Here is a 23,138-nt window from a genome sequence, read left to right on the forward strand (position 1 = left end):
CGTCTTCTTCATCACCCTGTTCGTTTCCTGAATCACCTTGTTTGTTTTCTGCATCACCTTTTTCGTTTTCTGGATCATCTTGTTTGTCTTCTGCATCACCTAAATTTTTTTCTGGATCAACCCTGTTCGTCTTAACGAAACGAATTCCTTAAATTCGCGTTCTAAATGTTGGCGTGGTCCTCAAATCTAGGTTTCTTCTCGGTTTTTTTTTTAAGTTAAATCTTTTAAAGATCAACACGAATTACGTAAAAGTCTGAAAATAATCTTAAATTACGAAAAGAGTAGAATAATGAATATACTACACCGATACAGCGGAGTATCGAAGGACCCGGCAAAATGTAACGAAAGCGTTATCTCACAGGCGGACAGTCTGCCATTTGATCTTTTGGCACCAAACTCAATTGGGTGATTTGGGCCCAGAGGAAACGATGTCCAATGAGGATTGGAAACTATAGCTCGAGTCGAGGTTTGTCATCGATAACTCATAATCTATGTCACAATTATTAGCATATGTCACTTTTTAATATTTTGTTAACGGATATTACGAAACAAACGATACAGTTCAGCCATTGTAGGTAATATGCAGTGATGTGCAATATATTTTCCATATTTACTTAATTCTAAATGTACCTTCCAATAACTTGTAAAAACATTTCGTGTAATTGACAAATAAATCATTTAAACTGAGTTTGAGCAAGCTATTTAAAGTTATTTACAAAATCTAAATTTTAGTGACAGCTAAAACTTATAATCATTTCTATTTTTCTGTCATTTTGAATATAAGGAGTATAAAATACGCAGATATTTCTAAAAATACAGAATATCTATTTAGTTTCCAAAGTATCCCTAAATTAAGTTGTATAACGCATATGCACAGCAGCTAGTACAATATAATATGTATGTGTATGAACCGTTCAGTTGTATATAGGCTTCGTTTGATTATTTTCCTTTTTTCGTAATCTTTAAATTTTGGTAGTGCACCAAATATTCTGTTGTTAGTTAAGTTACATATTTTAATTTATGTTTCTACTCGGTATAGTATTTTAGTAAATTTTTGATATAGCAATATTTTGAGTAAAGGATTCTGCTGCTATACTAAAACCAATTAAAGGTTAGCCCAATAAAATTTCCAATCTATTTTGTGAGATGCCTAATAATGCAATTTAATAGACTTATGTAAAACTATAACCGTAATTAACTGGTGTTTTGTGTAGTGTACAGTGATATCGTAAGGAGGAAATATTATATTTCTTACCGTTTATTATTTAAGAAAACTAAAATATAAACGTTTGGACGCTTACGTTGTATTTTTAAAATGATACACACAACTCAAAACTACTATAGGAAAGTTACGTGTAGTGCTCTTGTTATGGAACAGATCTCAAGATTGTGGTCAATGGAGACGTCTTAGAGCGGATCAGTATGAAGTTAGGAATGCCCTGTACTGATAATCTCAGTTTAACAGACAACTCTACCTTGTATTTCGTACACAACCAGTATTATTTCCTCTAGATAGGTTTTTGGTAATTTATTATTTATGCACCTTTTAAACAGGCCGTAAGACGTACGCTGTTTCGATTTTAAGGCCAGTTTCTAAAAATTTAGTACAACTTTCCTTTAGATTCGTTCCACGTTTACAATGTTATAATTCACATTTTCTGCCGCATTAAAGTTTGAACTAAACATCTCATGTAATAACTATTATCGGCCACTCTGACTCAGGTCTTTCCCAACATTGTGGGACTGATGTCGGGCGAACTGTCACTTCCCGGAACACTGTCAGTATTTAGAAATAGATAGGTTTGCCCTGTTGGGTTGATTACGTCATAATGTGTCATCTGACATATACGTACTCATATCTTCAGACCTCACAGGAGACCGTGTCACTGTTGGCTGATGAGGGAATCGCGTTCAGGGTTAAATCTGCACTTCTGTAGTCAGCCAGAATCACTCAGCCAAGAGCGAAACCATCCTACAAACATGTAGCATGTATCTTTTTGGTTTTAAATCAGTAAAAGCTGTAAATCTTTAATTTCTTGATGGGCGAATTTAGTATATTACGGCTTTATCTAACAAAAGTAAAGGCTTAATCACACAGTGTTCTTGTTCACCTGAACTATGTAAATAGGACACTAGATAATTGGCGTTTTTGAATTGGGGATGATTAGAAAAATAATACCGTTAAGTAAGGCGGAAGGAAGGGTGTCTGTAAGCATTCATTAAGCACGGAACGAGTGATCTGTTAAAGGTAGGGATTTCTATAATACAATAATGGCGCTCGTTGATTCGCGTTTGATGAGGAAAATGTGGACGTGGTGCAAAGTAGATCGCCGCGTTTCTGTATGAGAGATTATTGGGGTGGGAGGGGTAGAAGTGGGTGGTTGGGGTGGGGGGATTTGGAGATTAGGCTGTAATGGATTTACACAAGTTGCAATCTGTTGACTTCTAATTGGGATCCGAACAAGAGTATGGGAGAAGGGAGAGACCTCGGCAACATCGAGGGATTTTACCGGATCGGCATCGATAAGTGTCACAATGTTGTCTAAGCCCGCATCGCCTTCAGCTTGACTTCAGGAGTGGTTTGTTCTAGCTGAATGGTTTGGGACAAGTGCCAATTCCGTATTATTCTCATTTTCTTGTGTTTATTTAATCTTTCTCTCTCTCCCCTCTCACATTTTTTTCTGACCGATTAATTTCAAACTATGTTATGCCGTTAGTAAATACATAAGCGGTAAAATTCATCATGGGTGCAAGTTAAGTACTAGTATTTAATCTTTAATCTCTGAATATTTTCGTGGAAACTAAGATGGAGAAATGGAAATGCATTGCATAATTTGAGTACATTAAGGTTAAGTCTACAAGGTATATTACGCCAGATCACAAGTCGCGTAACAGGTTTCGCTGAAACTATGCATAATTTCAAGTATTTGGCTCATTTTATTCTCGAGATGTCCCGTTAACAGATGAATAATCAGATAAAAATAAATGTACAACCACAGGCAGTTAGGAGAGGAATTTATTTGAATTCTCAGTGATATCTGAACATATTATACAAAATTTCAAGTTCACGGTGAGCCCATTTTCGAGATATAACTCTACCTTATTGGCTTTGGAAACCCTTAACCAAATCTCATTAAGGCACATCACTGTAATCAAACTGTATCTGGTCTTTGTACAAATAAATCGATACAACTGTTTGTTGTGAAGCGTGACTAAACGGAACGAAAGTCCTACCAACCGATCCAATAAAGTAACCTTATTACACGTGACGCTATATCACATGTATTCATGTTATATACTTACTAAAGGTGATTTCGTTCTCGAAATGTCCTGCGGGTATTTAGGTTATGCAGGTCCTCGTACGTAGACTAGTGGATATAGTCACGGCTCTATAACTGAGAGATCACGGGTTCAAATCCCGGGGAGGTCCTATCATACAGGAATAGCAGCCATAGTGAATTAAACAAGTCAGCACAGTCGAGAGCTGAGGCTTTAAAGAGATAAGAAAAAAGTTAGGTTATGCAGAGGCTCAGCCAAATGCCCGGCATCAAACAGTCTTTAGGTCAGATAATTTTCAAGATATACATTGTACATACAAGATGTACGCTGTCAACAAGTACTAACCATTAGAGTAATCAAAATATGCGCTAGTACAACATTGTATTGTCATAAGTCCTGTTGTTTATACATAAAGTTATTTTGAATAACCAACTTTTTTAGGTAAGGAGTCATAATTTTGGGTGAATACAGTACATTTAGTTAATGTCAGTAGTAATATGAAACTGGCTGTAATAACAATACATGTCACTAAAATATGTAAATATTGTTGTGGAATTTGAAGAAATATACACATGTTACCACAGTTAAATACAGTGTTGGTAAAACAGTTAGTATTTTATGTAATATGTAATGTACGAATGTATTTGTGTACATTACAAATGTACATATACGACTCTGTTCTTTGGCCCATGTACAGATATACACTTAAGAACAGCTTATTGGTTAAGATCTTTCGTACAAGGGAATGAAATTGTTTGTTTCAATTTCCTAGTACCGTCAATAAATGAAACTTTTTTCACAATTTCGAGTGTTTATGAATTCTTATTCACTTAATTTAATGGCATAGTAAAGTCTAAAGAAGGTTCCAGATACCAACTGTAATTTTTATGGTCAATCTTTATTTGTAATACTTCGTACACAGGCTTATAGTAATAAATTTGAAGAAATCTCGGATTTTGTGTTATGTAGTTTGAGACACTTGGTCTTGTGAAGCTACTTTGTAGTGTACGATGAATCCTTACATATGTGTTACAGCTAATACTAGAATATATAAAGGTTTTACTTGTATCAGAGGTTAGTTTGGGCTAATGGTCTACTCCTGTCATCCAGTTACATATGGTTGCCAATTTGCCAGGTTTTCGGGAGATTTAGGACGATGATAGGTCGGTTGTCCATTATGTCCAGTACAACATCGGTGTACATAGAAAGTCGACCGTGTCAATCAAAGTGTACAATCAGATTCTTTACTTAACTGGTTCAGAGTTGACTTATATTTATAGCGGCTGAACTGAAAATCCCAATATTTCGATCCCAAAGAATTCGGATAATAATTTTTAACACCCAAAAATAAACCAAAATGACACTTGGGTAGGAGCCACTTTTGTAAGATATTCAAATATAAGGCAGGTTGAGCCACCTCATTTAAAAAGGTCTCTTTTATTCACTGATCATGTTGAAAAAAAATGTTTTTTTTTTTTTTTTTTTTTTTTACTATAAATCTGAATCCTTATTCAAGGTTGCCAAAGAAGTGCTATTTCTAAAAATATATTAAAGTTGTCACTTTTCTGTGCGTTTCCATTTTTTTTATAGTTCATAGCGGACGTTTGGTCTGCCTCACTCTGTATAATAGCTTCTCTAAAGTAGCAGTCGAGCGTGGATAGTAACAAGACTACACTTATCTCTCTCATTCCACCCATAACTCATATCATATCTATCCAACAGTTGATAGCCGACAATGTCTTAATAAACAACTGGGGTATCATCACAATTAATTTCTTATTTAATTACAGAATATACGTTAGCCGATCAGTATGTACACTGCAGGAGTTTGATCCATATGACGATGGTGATTTTTCCATTCAGTAATACGGAGAACAGACTGCGGGGAGCCTGTATAACAGGTCTGGAGTAGGAAGCCCTTATACGTGCCGTGTCAACCAGTGCGTGGGTGCATCCAGACTCGAGTCTGCAGTAGCCTTGGGTTAGGTGCGGACTCCACACGTGGCGTTGAAACTGAAAACCCTGCTTTTATATTTCTGAGGTGATTATATACTGCTTGTCCAAGTGTGTCTTGGCTTTTGGCAGGGAAGTTCGCCATTTAACCAGAGGCAGAGACAACTTAGAAGACAGTACTGTAACACAGGCTGACGTTCTCTCAACAAATTTCCCGTAACAAAATTAGTGTTTGACTAATCAACAGGCTCCCTGAAAGTGTAGAAAATTCAAACAGAAATCAATTTAAAACTCGTCTCAAGCGCCTGTTGGTATCTAAACATTTTACTCTGTTGAAGAATTCATGATGAGCCGCTGGAAAATTTAGAAACCAAGACTGATGTCGGAATGGATGTATCTGTATGAATTTATAAAATGTATGTCTGACTGCTAAAAAAAGGTGAGCTTGTTTTTTTTTACAAAATTTATTAAAGTTGACGATTGTGATACAATGTCAGAAATATTTAAATGCAATAAAGAGATTATTATGATTAGAGTTGTTGCTGTTTAACTTATGTCGACTGAAGATTGTTTTCCTTAGCGAGATCAAAATACTTGAAGAATGTAATTAGTTGTGTAAGCAATGTTTCAAGGCCTTGTGAACTGGAAATCATTTTGTCAGTTACACCCCTACTGGGATTGATGTGGGGTAGACATTTCAGTATTAATTATAGAAAACGTAAGAAGCACTCTACAATAAGTATACAGAGAAATTAAGTAACGGGTCAAAGGCTTGGATTAATATTCAACAACTGAGTGTGCGAAATCAAAGAAGAGGCAAGCTATAGGAACAATCTTTGATTGGTCTCCGCGACTTTCACCTAAATTCCTGTAATCGTTCATTGATTTAAAATCTTTCGTATTCGGTCAGTTTTTGCACGCCACCAAGCTGCCCTCAGTGAGAAATATCGACAACTAATCCTTTGCCGGTGCAGAGCCAACATTCTTCCGGCAGAAGTGAAGAGAGGGCTACTGAAAGATCCAGTCTATAGCCTGGAGGAATGCAAGGAATAATCCACATATTCTAACTGATATTAACTTACAATAATTGTACTCCGTGGAACAATTCTAAGCTTGAAGCTGTCGGATGAAGTAAATTATGGTTCTGGTTTTATGTACGCCTTCCATATAAATCCATATCCTGTTTCCTATTTTGTGGGAAAGCGTTTAAAATTAGCTAATTTAAAGTAAAGATATCCGATGTTCGAAGGTATCGACTTTACTCCTATTTACCACGTAGATTTAAAACAAGTGTTGATCATTGTTGGGGAACATGTTTAAAAAATGTTAAGGTTACTATACCATTCTCATTTGAGCAAAAATAATTATAATTATATTTGTTAATATAGTAACCGTGCAGAAACGATATGACGCGGTACGGCATGGTAGTGCAGGCCGTGGACGCAGTACTGTGCCGGAGCAACAACCGGCACTGGGATTGGGAGAAAGTGGCTTCAGGCTTCATACCGCACTGTTGAGCAATAGCGCATAGAACTTGCCGCAATCTGCGGTGCTGCACCTGTGAACCGTTGTGGAGGACAGAGCAAAGTGATCCGCCTCAGCACTACATCACGACAAAGAAACAAGACTAATAGACGATTAGTTCATTGTTAAATTTTGTTATTAGATTTTTAGATGTTCAGTACTGCAAAGGTCAATGCAAGCTAATACAAATACTAACTTAGCACACTCTACTCAGCAGGGATCACTTCTGGCTGGTTTATACCTTCCAGTTGAATCTACCACTGGGCACTGCAAAAACTTATGTGTCATTTAAATCTTGGCAACCTTATGGATGTCCAGGAGCAGCACATCACTAACCGCAAATTTCGATATTCTGGGGTCCAAGGATGGTTCGATAGGTCTAGTCTACTGCGGGAGATGGCTATTGGAGTTTGTAGGGTTCGTTCCCTAAGTATCAGAGATTCTTGCTAGCTTCAACAAGGGTATGCCACCCCTGCCTGCCTTGACTGGAGAGGCTGGTTCAGAGCTGGCCTACCCTTCTTCCGGGGGGACATGACTTTGAGATTATTGCTCTAATTCTTTCTCTAGATCTCGATAGGAGGCGGCCCCTACCCCCTAACCTTACCCATCCAGAATATCCTGTCATTCCGGAAGCAGCGCTGTTCTTACAGGACTAAGTGCAATTTATAAGCATCTTGTCCTAAGAGAACAAAAAAAAACTTAGCACACACAAACATTTAATCGCTCATGAATTCGTACAATTAACTTATCCACATTCTCAAGGGAGGGTTTTTTAGTTTCAAGAATGTTTTGCCTAATGGTCCATTCCAGTTGTCATTCACATTCTTCAACAGAAAATTTTAAACTAAAATATGTTTCGAGCTAGCTTATATACAAACTTTTAACTATACAAACCAGCACCTTTTTTGTTAATTCGATTGTTGAAATTTTGTGCTCTAAATCTTAAATAGCTAGTCCTCCACTTCTGTGCACATTGTGCAGGTTTGTCCTGGTCTAAAGCGCCTTTAAACCTGCATAATATGATTATTTCATAGATATTTCAATAAGCTCAATGAAGCTCTATGAAGGACCCTCTTGGATTCACATTTTTCATGATTCTTACAACTTTTGAATTAATATGAAAGTAAACATTGTGTTGTTCTTTAAAATATAATCTTTGCAATACCGAGCGTTTTTTTTTTTTTAATAAGTTTGTATTAATGATCTGTTTTATTCTTAAAATATTAATTTATTCCTTTCTAAAGAAATTCTACTTTCTTCAAAATGTGTATGTACACCTTGAACTTTAAATTGCTCTGAATTTTGTATAAAACGTAACACAGATTTGTCTATTTAGGTAAAATTTAGTATATAATTGGTCAGTACGAGATGGTTGGAACATGTTCTTGTAGAAGTAAAAGTTGTAACAAGGAACACATACCTTCCGGTAACAATTTAGTTGAACAAGAATAACTTCTAGTTAAGTTTTTTGTAGATTACCGAGTTTTGAGTTTTTAATACATTTTGTGTGTGGCTCGTACTAAAATTTATCTCAACTCATAATAACAATTTGTCGAAATCCTTAATTCGGATTGTTTGAATTCCATTCCTTCAAACGGAATCGGAGATTCAGTAGGTGTTAAGTTATGAGAAGGAAGTCGAGATATCAACAATGAGAAAGAGTTCTCACTTCGCAGAAAACGAGTGCGCGTTTTGCCTAACTGACGTCATTGCGGTTCACCAACGCCTGCGAGTACGATTGTGTTATCATCTTTTCGCTGTTATGTGACATTTGTACAGGGTGACTACCGGGAACCGGACGAATTTGCAACAGCTGTTACATTGTTGTTACACGTTCTAGGGAGATTGAGGTTATGTCATTGTTTTGAGTGAGCTTTACCATTTTAGTCACGATGGATCAGTGGTCAGTTCAGCATCGTGTTTTTGCATATGACACATTTATTAAAAATGGCGAATCCGTTATCAAAACACAGCGTATCTTCCGACGCCACTTTAATATTGCGCGAAATGACACGGTTCCAAGCCGGAATACATTGCTAAGATGGGTGCACAAGTTCAGAACAACAGGAACAGTATCAAAGAAAAAGCCACCCGGTCCAGCAAGAACAGTGAGAACACCAGACAACATCGCTAGAGTGAGAACTGCTTTGATGAGGAGCCCGGGTCGCTCTGCACGAAGACACGCACAAGAGCTACGCATAAAGCGCGATTCTGTCAAAATAATTTTAAAATCAGATTTGAAATTTCATCCCTATAAAATACAGGTGGTACAGCAACTGAAAGAGAGGGACTATGGACAAAGAGAAGATTTCGCAGTACGTATGCAGGTGTTGTTTACTGATAATCCTGATGTAATGATGTTAATGAGCGACGAAGCTCACTTCCACTTAAACGGTTCAGTGAACAAACAAAACTTACGATATTGGGTTCCTGAAAATCCATGTAACTTTCATGAAAAACCACTCCACTCTCCAAAAGTAACGGTTTGGTGTGCTGTAGGCCACTTTGGGATAATTGGTCCGTATTTTTTTGAGGAAAATGGAGTCACAGTGACAGTGAATTCTGCACGCTATGTTCACATGTTGGAAACATATCTCAAGCTACAACTTCGGAGGCGAGGAATAAACGTGAAAATTGTTTACTTCCAACAAGATGGGGCTACAGCGCATACTGCCGCTGCATCGATGCGAGTTGTGAAGATGTTCCCTGGCAAGTTGATTTCACGTTTTGGTGACGTGCCGTGGCCGCCGAGGTCACCAGATTTGTCGCCCTGTGACTATTTCTTATGGGGTTATTTGAAAGCTCGTGTCTATGTTCAAAAACCACGAACATTATTGCAGCTAAAAGATGCAATCACCGAAGAGGTGAATTTGATTGGACAAGACATGTTGATGAGAGTGCGTAATGATTTTCTCCAGAGGTTGGAAACCTGTATCCAGGTTAACGGCCATCACATGCATGATATCATCTTTAAGAAATAAACCCAAACTAGGATAAAAGGTTCCATAAAACATATGTTTTTTGAAATGGTATGTTTTCACCAATATATATTCCACAATTAAATAATTTTACTATATAAAATAAGGTTGTACTATTCATTTAAAATACGTCCGGTTCCCTGCAGTCACCCTGTATAACTCAGATTACAACTACCCTATCTACATGAGAAAAAGCGTATGTAACTACATATATTATAGGTTGCGTTAGCATAGTTTTAAGATAATCCGATTTATTCTTATTGTGGGAAATATTTTCTGTTATCCTTTATATCAGAAGATTATTAAATATAGTTATGTGCTATAAATGAGGAAAGTGTCAAAACTAATAACATTTTAGTTTCTAAGCGTGTTAGCCGATGTGAGACAATGTTCTTTTTCTGCTTACAGAGCATCTTGAGTAATTTTCAGGTCGTCTAGAGAGTCATATCCGATCAAGAGATATTGAACTGAAAATGGCTGAGCCATTTAGCCGTGCCCGTTTCTAAAGGCGGAGTGGGAAGAGCTCATGATTGGGTGAAACTGAACCAATCAGCGATCAGTATTACTCCATTAGCACAGACTGCCAACTTTTTGACAATCTAATTATCGTATTATCTGACGCTGTCACAGGCTAAGACTCCTGGAATCTGGAGTCATGTTCCTCTGAGGAGATCTATAAACAGTTAGTTATGAATAAGCTACAAATTGACTTTTCATCGTTTCGACACCAGAGACACCCAGACAAAACAATATAGTGTAACCTAGGTGAAGAGGTATTCTTATTCCCATCAGGTGCACGTTTGAGTGACAATGACAGTGTCACCATGAAGGATTTCTAGTCTAGGCATTTCTGATGTCGGAACGATGTACAGATTTAATCTTGAGCTTCTTAGCTGCTGACTTTTATTTGGATTTCTTCAGACGAACATGACTCGGGGATTCAGGAGTCAAGTCTGTGATAGCGTCACATTCCAGACACTCCACTGTGAGATGAAGGTGAACTGGAGCTATACACAACATTCACATTGAATCAACCACTATCTTTACAAGCAGATATGCATCACTGGCTCAGCCAATTTCAGTTCCACATCTCTTTGACTGGAGATGTTGAGAGCTATTGAGGGCATAACTCTCATGTAATTGTAACATAATGATGATGCGGTGTGAAGCGGAAAATGTAGGAGTTAGTAATCACATCTTGAACCCGAAGATTTCAGCGTATTAATTACTCTCGGTCGCCTTGGAAAAATAATTACAGCTACGGTTTATTCAGAGGAAATAGACATTTAGAAGTACTACCATACCTAAGGGATTTGCTTTGCGACGGATTATTCGTTATCTCTTACCTTATGGAAGGTGTCCGAATTAAAAATTCTGAATACCAGCAATACCCTTTGTATCTTACGTCCTGTCTATATCCTTTTCCTCGCATTAGTTTAAAAAAAATTTACTTCTGGGTACAAATTATATGTTTGACAGCTGCGTGACCGTGGAATTGAGATTAGATCAAATAAGTTTGTTACTATAAATAGTAAAATGAAAAACTGTTTTATAAAAGTGAACTCGGAACTTGAAGCTATTTTTTTCTCGTCCTTCTACCGGAGACATACTTATTAGCGGTAGATCGTATTACACATTTTCGTTGGGAGCAGTAACTACCAAACTGTGTAGAAGCTGAAGGATGTTATGATCATCAAACAACGAAACAAGGATTAATTATTGAATGACGTCACGAAAGCGTGCTCAGAGATTAATGGGAATGCAAAGGTAATTGGATTAGCTCGCGTGACACGCTGCTCACTGCGTTATTTATGAAGGTCTGTACATTTAACTTTATTGTTGCCTTTTAGAAACTCAGTTTTCTGGATTGTAACATTTATTTGTGCTCTCTCTGCAGTCACAACATTGTGCAAAGTGAGTGGTTCAATAATCTTCGATTTACTCTGTGCATCAAGTGAAGTTTAATTTCATGAGAACTAAGAAACTCGCAGCTAATAAGTGTATGAAACTATTTCCTCACCCTGAATATTTTTGTTCCTTATCTTTGTTATCTTAGCAGAAATTAGCCAATCTGAACACATTCTTCAATATCTCAATCTGAAGTGAAGTAGATACAAAGATAGTGCAGAAGTTTACGCTAACAGAAATAATTAGCCTATAATGAAATATTTTATCTGGAAGAAAAGTAAATTTGCGAGGTTGTATTCAAGAGTGATATTCCCAAAAATGACGTGTAAGGACATAGACACTGTTCTGTGATAACGCTGATTGATCACTCTCAAAATATACGGACAGAGTTTTATTTAAAACCAAATAAAACAATTGTTATCATAAAAAGAAAAGTTTGATTAGAGTAGATAAATTTCATGTAGATTAAAAGTTTTCACTCAGGCAAGATTGGGAGCAAGACTTTGTGGTGTACTTTAAATGACCAATAGCAGACGACAGGAAGAACGCAAGCTGATGATATTCGGCTTGAACCTGGACAGTGAATAAATCTGTGGTGCACCTTATATATTTGTGACCAAACACGAAATATTGTGAGGAAGACCAGTAGCAGACGACAGGAAGAACGCAAGCTGATGATATTCGGCTTGAACCTGGACAGTGAATAAATCTGTGGTGCACCTTATATATTTGTGACCAAACACGAAATATTGTGAGGAAGACCAGTAGCAGATGACAGGAAGAACGCAATCTGATGATATTCGGCTTGATCCTGGACCGTGACTGACAACAGTTTTGTACCTTAAATATTTGTGACCGAACACCAAATATTGTGAGGAAGACCAGATGCAGACGACAGGAAGCACGCAAGCTGATGATATTCAGCTTGATCCTGGACCGTGACTGACAACAGTTTTGTACCTTAAATATTTGTGACCGAACACAAATATTGTGAGGAAGACCAGTTGCAGACGACAGGAAGCACGCAAGCTGATGATATTCAGCTTGATCCTGGACCGTGACTGACAACAGTTTTTGTACCTTAAATATTTGTGACCGAACACAAATATTGTGAGGAAGACCAGTAGCAGACTACAGGAAGCACGCAAGCTGATGATATTCAGCTTGATCCTGGACCGTGACTGACAACAGTTTTGTACCTTAAATATTTGTGACCGAACACCAAATATTGTGAGGAAGACCAGTTGCAGACGACAGGAAGCACGCAAGCTGATGATATTCAGCTTGATCCTGGACCGTGACTGACAACAGTTTTGTACCTTAAATATTTTGTGACCGAACACCAAATATTGTGAGGAAGACCAGTTGCAGACGACAGGAAGCACGCATGCTGATGATATTCAGCTTGATCCTGGACCGTGACTGACAACAGTTTTGTACCTTAAATATTTGTGACCGAACACCAAATATTGTGAGGAAAACCAGTTGCAGACGACAGGAAGCACGCAAGCTGATGATATTCAGCTTGATCCTGGACCGTGACTGACAACAGTTTTTGTACCTTAAATATTTGTGACCGAACACCAAATATTGTGAGGAAGACCAGTAGACGACAGGAAGCACGCAAGCTGATGATATTCAGCTTGATCCTGGACCGTGACTGACAACAGTTTTGTACCTTAAATATTTGTGACCGAACACCAAATATTGTGAGGAAGACCAGTTGCAGACGACAGGAAGCACGCAAGCTGATGATATTCAGCTTGATCCTGGACCGTGACTGACAAACAGTTTTGTACCTTAATATATTTGTGACCAAACACGAAATATTGTGAGGAAGACCAGTAGCAGACGACAGGAAGAACGCAAGCTGATGATATTCGGCTTGAAGCTGGACAGTGAATAAATCTGTGGTGCACCTTATATATTTGTAACCAAACACGAAATATTGTGAGGAAGACCAGTAGCAAACGACAGGAAGCACACAAGCTGATGATATTCGGCTTGAACCTGGACAGTGAATAAATCTGTGGTGCACCTTATATATTTTGTGACCAAACACGAAATATTGTGAGGAAGACCAGTAGCAGATGACAGGAAGAACGCAATCTGATGATATTCGGCTTGAACCCTGGACAGTGAATAAATCTGTGGTGAACCTTATATACTTGTGACCAAACACGAAATATTGTGAGGAAAGACCAGTAGCAAACGACAGGAAGCACACAAGCTGATGATATTCGGCTTGAACCTGGACAGCGAATATAAATCTGTGGTGCACCTTATATATTTGTGACCGAACACCAAATATTGTGAGGGAAGACCAGTTGCAGACGACAGGAAGCACGCAAGCTGATGATATTCAGCTTGATCCTGGACCGTGACTGACAACAGTTTTGGTACCTTAAATATTTGTGACCGAACACCAAATATTGTGAGGAAGACCAGTTGCAGACGACAGGAAGCACGCAAGCTGATGATATTCAGCTTGATCCTGGACCGTGACTGACAACAGTTTTGTACCTTATATTATTTGTGACCAAACACGAAATATTGTGAGGAAGACCAGTAGCAGACGACAGGAAGAACGCAAGCTGATGATATTCGGCTTGAAGCTGGACAGTGAATAAAATCTGTGGTGCACCTTATATATTTGTAACCAAACACGAAATATTGTGAGGAAGACCAGTAGCAAACGACAGGAAGCACACAAGCTGATGATATTCGGCTTGAAACCTGGACAGTGAATAAATCTGTGGTGCACCTTATATATTTGTGACCAAACACGAAATATTGTGAGGAAGACCAGTAGCAGATGACAGGGAAGAACGCAATCTGATGATATTCGGCTTGAACCTGGACAGTGAATAAATCTGTGGTGAACCTTATATACTTGTGACCAAACACGAAATATTGTGAGGAAGACCAGTAGCAAACGACAGGAAGCACACAAGCTGATGATATTCGGCTTGAACCTGGACAGTGAATAAATCTGTGTGCACCTTATATATTTGTGACCAAACACGAAATATTGTGAGGAAGACCAGTAGCAGATGACAGGAAGAACGCAATCTGATGATATTCGGCTTGATCCTGGACCGTGACTGACAACAGTTTTTGTACCTTAAATATTTGTGACCGAACACCAAATATTGTGAGGAAGACCAGTTGCAGACGACAGGAAGCACGCAAGCTGTGATATTCAGCTTGATCCTGGACCGTGACTGACAACAGTTTTGTACCTTAAATATTTGTGACCGAACACAAATATTGTGAGGAAGACCAGTTGCAGACGACAGGAAGCACGCAAGCTGATGATATTCAGCTTGATCCTGGACCGTGACTGACAACAGTTTTGTACCTTAAATATTTGTGACCGAACACAAATATTGTAAGGAAGACCAGTAGCAGACTACAGGAAGCACGCAAGCTGATGATATTCAGCTTGATCCTGGACCGTGACTGACAACAAGTTTTGTACCTTAAAAATTTGTGACCGAACACCAAATATTGTGAGGAAGACCAGTTGCAGACGACAGGAAGCACGCAAGCTGATGATATTCAGCTTGATCCTGGACCGTGACTGAACAACAGTTTTGTACCTTAAATATTTGTGACCGAACACCAAATATTGTGAGGAAGACCAGTTGCAGACGACAGGAAGCACGCAAGCTGATGATATTCAGCTTGATCCTGGACCGTGACTGACAACAGTTTTTGTACCTTAAATATTTGTGACCGAACACCAAATATTGTGAGGAAGACCAGTTGCAGACGACAGGAAGCACGCAAGCTGATGATATTCAGCTTGATCCTGGACCGTGACTGACAACAGTTTTGTACCTTAATTATTTGTGACCGAACACCAAATATTGTGAGGAAGACCAGTAGACGACAGGAAGCACGCAAGCTGATGATATTCAGCTTGATCCTGGACCGTGACTGACCAACAGTTTTTGTACCTTAAATATTTGTGACCGAACACCAAATATTGTGGAGGAAGACCAGTTGCAGACGACAGGAAGCACGCAAGCTGATGATATTCAGCTTGATCCTGGACCGTGACTGACAACAGTTTTGTACCTTATATATTTGTGACCAAACACGAAATATTGTGAGGAAGACCAGTTAGCAGACGACAGGAAGAACGCAAGCTGATGATATTCGGCTTGAAGCTGGACAGTGAATAAATCTGTGGTGCACCTTATATATTTGTAACCAAACACGAAATATTGTGAGGAAGACCAGTAGCAAACGACAGGAAGCACACAAGCTGATGATATTCGGCTTGAACTGGACAGTGAATAAATCTGTGGTGCACCTTATATATTTGTGACCAAACACGAAATATTGTGAGGAAGACCAGTAGCAGATGACAGGGAAGAACGCAATCTGATGATATTCGGCTTGAACCTGGACAGTGAATAAATCTGTGGTGAACTTATATACTTGTGACCAAACACGAATATTGTGAGGAAGACCAGTAGCAGGACGACAGGAAGCACGCAAGCTGATGATATTCGGCTTGAAACCTGGACAGTGAATAAATCTGTGGTGCACCTTATATATTTGTGACCAAACACGAAATATTGTGAGGAAGACCAGTAGCAGATGACAGGAAGAACGCAAGCTGATGATATTCACCTTGAATCCTGGACGTGACTGACAACAGTTGGTGCAGTACCTTAAATATTTGTGACCAAACACCAAATATTGTGAGGAAGACCAGTTGCAGACGACAGGAAGCACGCAAGCTGATGATATTCAGCTTGATCCTGGACCGTGACTGACAACAGTGGTTGTACCTTAAATATTTGTGACCGAACAACCAAATATTGTGAGGAAGACCAGTTGCAGACGACAGGAAAGCACGCAAGCTGATGATATTCAGCTTGATCCTGGACCGTGACTGACAACAGTTTTGTACCTTATATATTTGTGACCAAACACGAAATATTGTGAGGAAGACCAGTACAGACGACAGGAAGAACGCAAGCTGATGATATTCGGCTTGAATCCTGGACAGTGAATAAATCTGTGGTGCACCTTATATATTTGTGACCAAACACGAAATATTGTGAGGAAGACCAGTAGCAAACGACAGGAAGCACACAAGCTGATGATATTCGGCTTGAACCTGGACAGTGAAATAAATCTGTGGGTGCACCTTATATATTTGTGACCAAACACGAATATTGTGAGGAAGACCAGTAGCAGATGACAGGAAGAACGCAAGCTGATGATATTCGGCTTGAACCTGGACAGTGAATAAATCTGTGGTGAACCTTATATACTTGTGACCAAACACGAAATATTGTGAGGAAGACCAGTAGCAAACGACAGGAAGCACACAAGCTGATGATATTCGGCTTGAACCTGGACAGCGAATAAATCTGTGGTGCACCTTATATATTTGTGACCAAACACGAAAGTATATGTGAGGAAGACCAGTAGCAGACGACAGGAAGCACGCAAGCTGATGATATTCGGCTTGAACCTGGACAGTGAATAAATCTGTGGTGTACCTATATATATTTGTGACCAAACACGAAATATTGTGAGGAAGACCAGTAGCAGACGACAGGAAGCACGCAATCTGATGATATTCGCTTGAACCTGGACAGTGGAATAAATCTGTGGTGCCACCTTATATATTTGTGACCAAACACCGAAATATTGTGAGGAAGACCAGTAGCAGACGACAGGAAGCACGCAAGCTGATGATATTCGGCTTGAACCTGGACAGTGAATAAATCTGTGGTGCACCTTATATATTTGTGACCAAACACGAAATATTGTGAGGAAGACCAGTAGCAAACGACAGGAAGCACACAAGCTGATGATATTCGGCTTGAACCTGGACAGCGAATAAATCTGTGGTGCACCTTATATATTTGTGACCAAACACGAAGTATTGTGAGGAAGACCAGTAGCAGACGACAGGAAGACGCAAGCTGATGATATTCGGCTTGAACCTGGACAGTGAATAAATCTGTGGTGCACCTTATATATTTGTGACCAAACACGAAATATTGTGAGGAAGACCAGCAGCAGACGACAGGAAGCACGCAATCTGATGATATTCGGCTTGAACCTGGACAGTGAATAAAATCTGTGGTGCACCTTATATATTTGTGACCAAACACGAAATATTGTGAGGAAGACCAGTAGCAGATGACAGGAAGAACGCAAAGCTGATGATATTCGGCTTGAACCTGGACAGTGAATAAATCTGTGGTGCACCTTATATATTTGTGACCAAACACGAAATATTGTGAGGAAGACCAGTAGCAGACGACAGGAAGCACGCAAGCTGATGATATTCATCTTGATCCTGGACCGTGACTGACAAACAGTGTACCTTATATATTTGTGACCGAACACCAAATATTGTGAGGAAGACCAGTTGCAGACGACAGGAAGACACGCAAGCTGATGATATTCAGCTTGATCCTGGACCGTGAACTGACAACAGTTTTTGTACCTTAAATATTTGTGACCGAACACCAAATATTGTGAGGAAGACCAGTGCAGACGACAGGAAGCATGCAAGCAAGCTGATGATATTCAGCTTGATCCCTGGACCGTGACTGACAACAGTTTTGTACCTTAAATATTTGTGACCGAACACAAATATTGTGAGGAAGACCAGTTGCAGACGACAGGAAGCACGCAAGCTGATGATATTCAGCTTGATCCTGGACCGTGAACTGACAACAGTTTTGTACCTTAAAATATTTGTGACCGAACACAAATATTGTGAGGAAGACCAGTAGCAGACGACAGGAAGCACGCAAGCTGATGATATTCAGCTTGATCCTGGACCGTGAACTGACTACAGTTTTGTACCTTAAATATTTGTGACCGAACACCAAATATTGTGAGGAAGACCAGTAGCAGACGACAGGAAGCACGCAAGCTGATGATATTCAGCTTGATCCTGGACCGTGACTGACAACAGTTTTGTACCTTAAATATTTGTGACCGAACACCAAATATTGTGAGGAAGACCAGTTGCAGACGACAGGAAGCACGCAAGCTGATGATATTCAGCTTGATCCTGGACCGTGGACTGACAACAGTTTTGTACCTTAAATATTTGTGACCGAACACCAAATATTGTGAGGAAGACCAGTTGCAGACGACAGGAAGCACGCAAGCTGATGATATTCAGCTTGATCCTGGACCGTGACTGACAACAGTTTTTGTACCTTAAATATTTGTGACCGAACACCAAATATTGTGAGGAAGAACCAGTTGCAGACGACAGGAAGCACGCAAGCTGATGATATTCACTTGATCCTGGACCGTGACTGACAACAGTTTTGTACCTTTAAATATTTGTGACCGAACACCAAATATTGTGAGGAAGACCAGTAGACGACAGGAAGCACGCAAGCTGATGATATTTCAGCTTGATCCTGGACCGTGACTGGCTCCTCGCGACTTTCACTGCGGTCACGCAAGCTGATGACTGAGAGGCTGTCCTCCAGACCGTGGGAGTCAAGGAAGTCTTCAAGCACTGATCTTACTCTTGGTGCAAGGCTGTGTGGTGTATCTGTGGACACCAAATATTGTGAGGAAGACCAGTTGCAGACGACAGGAAGCACGCAAGCTGATGATATTCAGCTTGATCCTGGACCATGACTGGCTCCTCGCGACTTTCACTGCGGTCACGGTGACTGAGAGGCGTCCTCCAGACCGTGGAGTCAAGGAAGTCTTCAAGCACTGACCTTACTCTTGGTGCAAGGCTGTGTGGTGTATCTGTGGACACCAAATATTCCAGTAACTTACTTAAGACTTCGTATTTTATGTTATAGTACTAATTTTAAGGTGGTGCATTCGGTTTTCGGTTGTCAATTTTTTTATTTAAAAAATCTTGAACCACATCCATTCAAGATATTTTCTCAAGAAGGAAACAGTATTAAAGTGTCACTGCAAAAAGTAATTATTACCCATAATTTCTTGTGAATGTCTTTGGGCTGAGAATGTAATTGAGTAAGTAAGCAGTGTTGTAACGCGGCGTGATCCGCTAAAATGTTAGAGTGCAATTTATATAATTGAAAGCCTGACTGTTTGGTTTGATTGTTTATTAATGACTAGTAGTTACGCGCGGCTTCACATGCAATTTCCAAAATCGAAGACCATAAATTTCCTAGTGAAATCCTTTATAATCTAATACGATGGATCCCTACTTTTCCTTTAAAGATAAGTAGACTTATCAGGTACATAATATGATTTTATTATACATGGTTAGGAGATTCAAAACATAAATAAAAATTTTACTTCTATTTTAGGTTTCGTTGTATGAATAAATATATTATAAATATCCCTAATTTTGTCAAACAGTGTCAACTTCCGTCTGTTTAGATTAGTTTTGTTTCCAAGGCATTTCAAGTGCCATAGTTGAGTTTAAATTGTACCCCGATCAAGAAAATACGTTATCAACAAATACAAAGTTCGATTAAAAACCGTCGAAAAGAACCGAAAGTACTCTTTTAATTTTACTAACTGTCTAAGCTTTTTCAAGTGCCATGGTGATAATTTACTTTTTACCCTGATAAATAAATATATAATTTTTAACTTAAAGGTTACTGCAGTCAAAAAGATTGAATAGGATCGATTAAATTCACTTCCGCTCTAATTTAGTTACGGTTACTCACTTGAGTTTTATGTTGTTGCACTGACCAATAAAATAAACACATATGTGGGTTTTGGAATCCAACTTAGATTTTAATGCGTTTATGCACGGTCTTCGATGTTTCTGGTGTTATAAGTAATATTTATTTACACCCCGATCAAGAAAATATGTTCATACGTAAGCTCAAAAAGACTACTTTAATCAAAATACATCTACTTCAGTCGCTTTTATTCCACTTCTGATATACGGGGAAGAGTATGCTATCCCTTTGTTTTTTTCTTTAACGTCAGTACAATTTTAAAGGGAGACAACCTGTTTCGATAACGCTATGTGCAATCATTCATCAAGGTGGGTTTTAAAACACCGTTTAAATATTATTTTTAATGTATTACATGGTTTATTTGTCATTGGTGCAATCTAAACTAAAAATTTGATAGTAACTTTGTCTTTGCAACCTGCCTACCACTACTGATCAAGCACTGTATAATTATTGAATATTTTCTAAACTTTAAATTTTTGCTACTTTAGTGAACTTAGGCTAAAAATTGTCAACAGCTTTTAAGGTCAGTTACCTTTGAACTACGTGTCGTAAGTATTATAATTATTTCCCAGAATTATTAAATATTCTGAGAAACTTATCCAATGTTTCTCATCTTTTAAACCTTCCTTGGACTTTTACAAATATTTCCAACGCTTATTTAACCAAATCGGTCCACCCGTTCATAAGATTTAGTCAGTATTAACAATAAAAGCGCTGAAAAATGTCACTTTTCGCATTAATTTTTTCAATTTTTTATGATTATAATATTAATTTATTAATCCTAGGAACTTGCCCTAGTTCATGACGAACCCAACAGTGAAGACCGTATTAAAATCCGTTGAGTAATTTAGAAAATATCGATGCCCAAACAGACCAACACAAAAAGCAACTATAATATTTACTATGTATTGATGATGTAAAGGGTTCTCTATTAATTATCTTAATACTAGTATTATCACAAGTAAGTAATCTTCTATACTCATACAGAGTTACACAATATATCTTAGACATAAGTACATTAAATGACAGTTTATTTGCCACAGCCCAGACTTGCAGTGGTATATGTCCCGTACTGCAGTTATCACATCGGTAGCGTAAGTGTAACAACTAATATTTAATGTACATGTAAAAGTGGATTCCTAACGTTTACGTTCTGTTTCAGTTTAGTTGTTATTATTTTGAATCAAATAGTTGTTAGATTTTATGGTTTTATTATATCCGTCTTATATACAATAATTTTAAATTTAGCATAGGTCAAGATTTACATAATTTTCAAGGGTTCGTCAGGAGAGACAATTACTATGGACAACACTTGGAAAGGTTAATTTAGTACGAATATCGCATATGTTCAAAACTTTACTGAAAAAGTTATGTTTACATACCACATGTTTGAATTTTCGAATTGTTTACTTCTGGTTTCTGGTTTATTGACAGTTGGAAAGGTAACTTAAAAACTATTTACAGAATTTTTAAAGATAACTGGAGGAATCAATTGAAATTTTTAAAATATTTTTTGTTTCAGTTCTTCTTAAATCGTGTTTAGACTTTGTTTTATAGACTTTGTCTTTGAGGTATCCTCAAGCAAAGTAGTCTAATCTAGTCAAAGAAGGCGGTAGACACTCTACACCCATCCGCCTAAAGATCCACCCTTGTAGAATAACAGTGTTTAAATATTCTCTTACTTGTACGCTATAGTGAGGTGTCATTTCGTCCTGTTGAAATACTAGTATATTCTGAAAAGTATCTCCAAACATGTCCACATGAAGTGCTGGCATAATATCATTTTGGAACAAATGATGGTATAATGCTGCATTTAAATTCACGTCTATAGATAAAGGACCTACCAGCTGGGTACCTATCAGACCAAGGTACATTGCCCTTTTGTAGATATTGCGTATGTGTGTGTTTTCGAGATATCGTTCGGACAGACACAAAGGAACATTTCCTGCATCTCGAGTGATAGGTTTTTCTGATGCTCGGTCTATAACCAACGTCGGTTAACGATGATATGGAGAGACAAAAAAGGCAGTGAACAAACATTTGTAAAATCTGTAATTGTTTTTGTGTCGCTCCTCTGCAAGTGTATATAGCCAGTCCTACATGCAAGTCTTTTTTGTAAGTATCCATTATTGCAAAACTCACGCAAAATCAAATGCTTACTTTTATTACTCGATTGTTGCAAGTTATATACAGTGTGAGTTAAAAGTATGCAAACACCCTGTTTAGTTGTTGATGGACAAAGATGGAAGGATGGAACTCGGGACACCTTTCTAGGAACTAGAAGTAAACTTTTTAGTTACTACTGGTAGAAATTTGCACGTTTCCCTAAAATGGGATTTTTGAGTATATTAGGATTATAATACGCTCTTGTTCGCTCCATTTTCAACGTAAAGTATCAAAAAACACCTTTGTTAAATCCAACCAAAAACCTTACATGATGCTAAACTTCCTAAAAACTGATAAGATAAGGGATGTATTAACTGTAAAGCAGGTTTGAGTTTGTAAGAAAGTAGTTGTCTTTGTTCATGTGTTGCTTCAATTTATTTCAATGAGCTACCATTTTGTACTGGGTTGAGATAGAAAGCTCTAATTTTCATTGTTTTCTTCTTTTATCAAGAAATTTCAAATGAGACCTTTCACCTACATTTTACGGTTCTTTAATTTTAAAACTCTTGAGCCGCCGCCCCCCAAATCCCATTCTGGGGAAATGGGCAAAATTGTAAGTGCCCAAAAAGTTCACTTATTTCCTAGAAAGGTGTCCCGAGTTCCATCCTTCCATTATCCAGCAAAAACTATACTGAGTGTATTCATACAA

General features: G+C 38.3%; 1 protein-coding gene across 4 annotated transcripts in view; it reads left to right on the forward strand.

Moving 5' to 3' along the window:
• The window catches only part of LOC124353734, a 388,950-nt gene that overhangs the window by 150,176 nt on the left and 215,636 nt on the right, over positions 1–23,138 (forward strand). The gene's annotated exons all lie outside the window — the stretch shown is intronic.

Source organism: Homalodisca vitripennis, chromosome 2 (assembly GCF_021130785.1).
Source record: "Homalodisca vitripennis isolate AUS2020 chromosome 2, UT_GWSS_2.1, whole genome shotgun sequence".
NCBI classification, from domain to species: Eukaryota; Metazoa; Arthropoda; class Insecta; order Hemiptera; family Cicadellidae; genus Homalodisca; species Homalodisca vitripennis.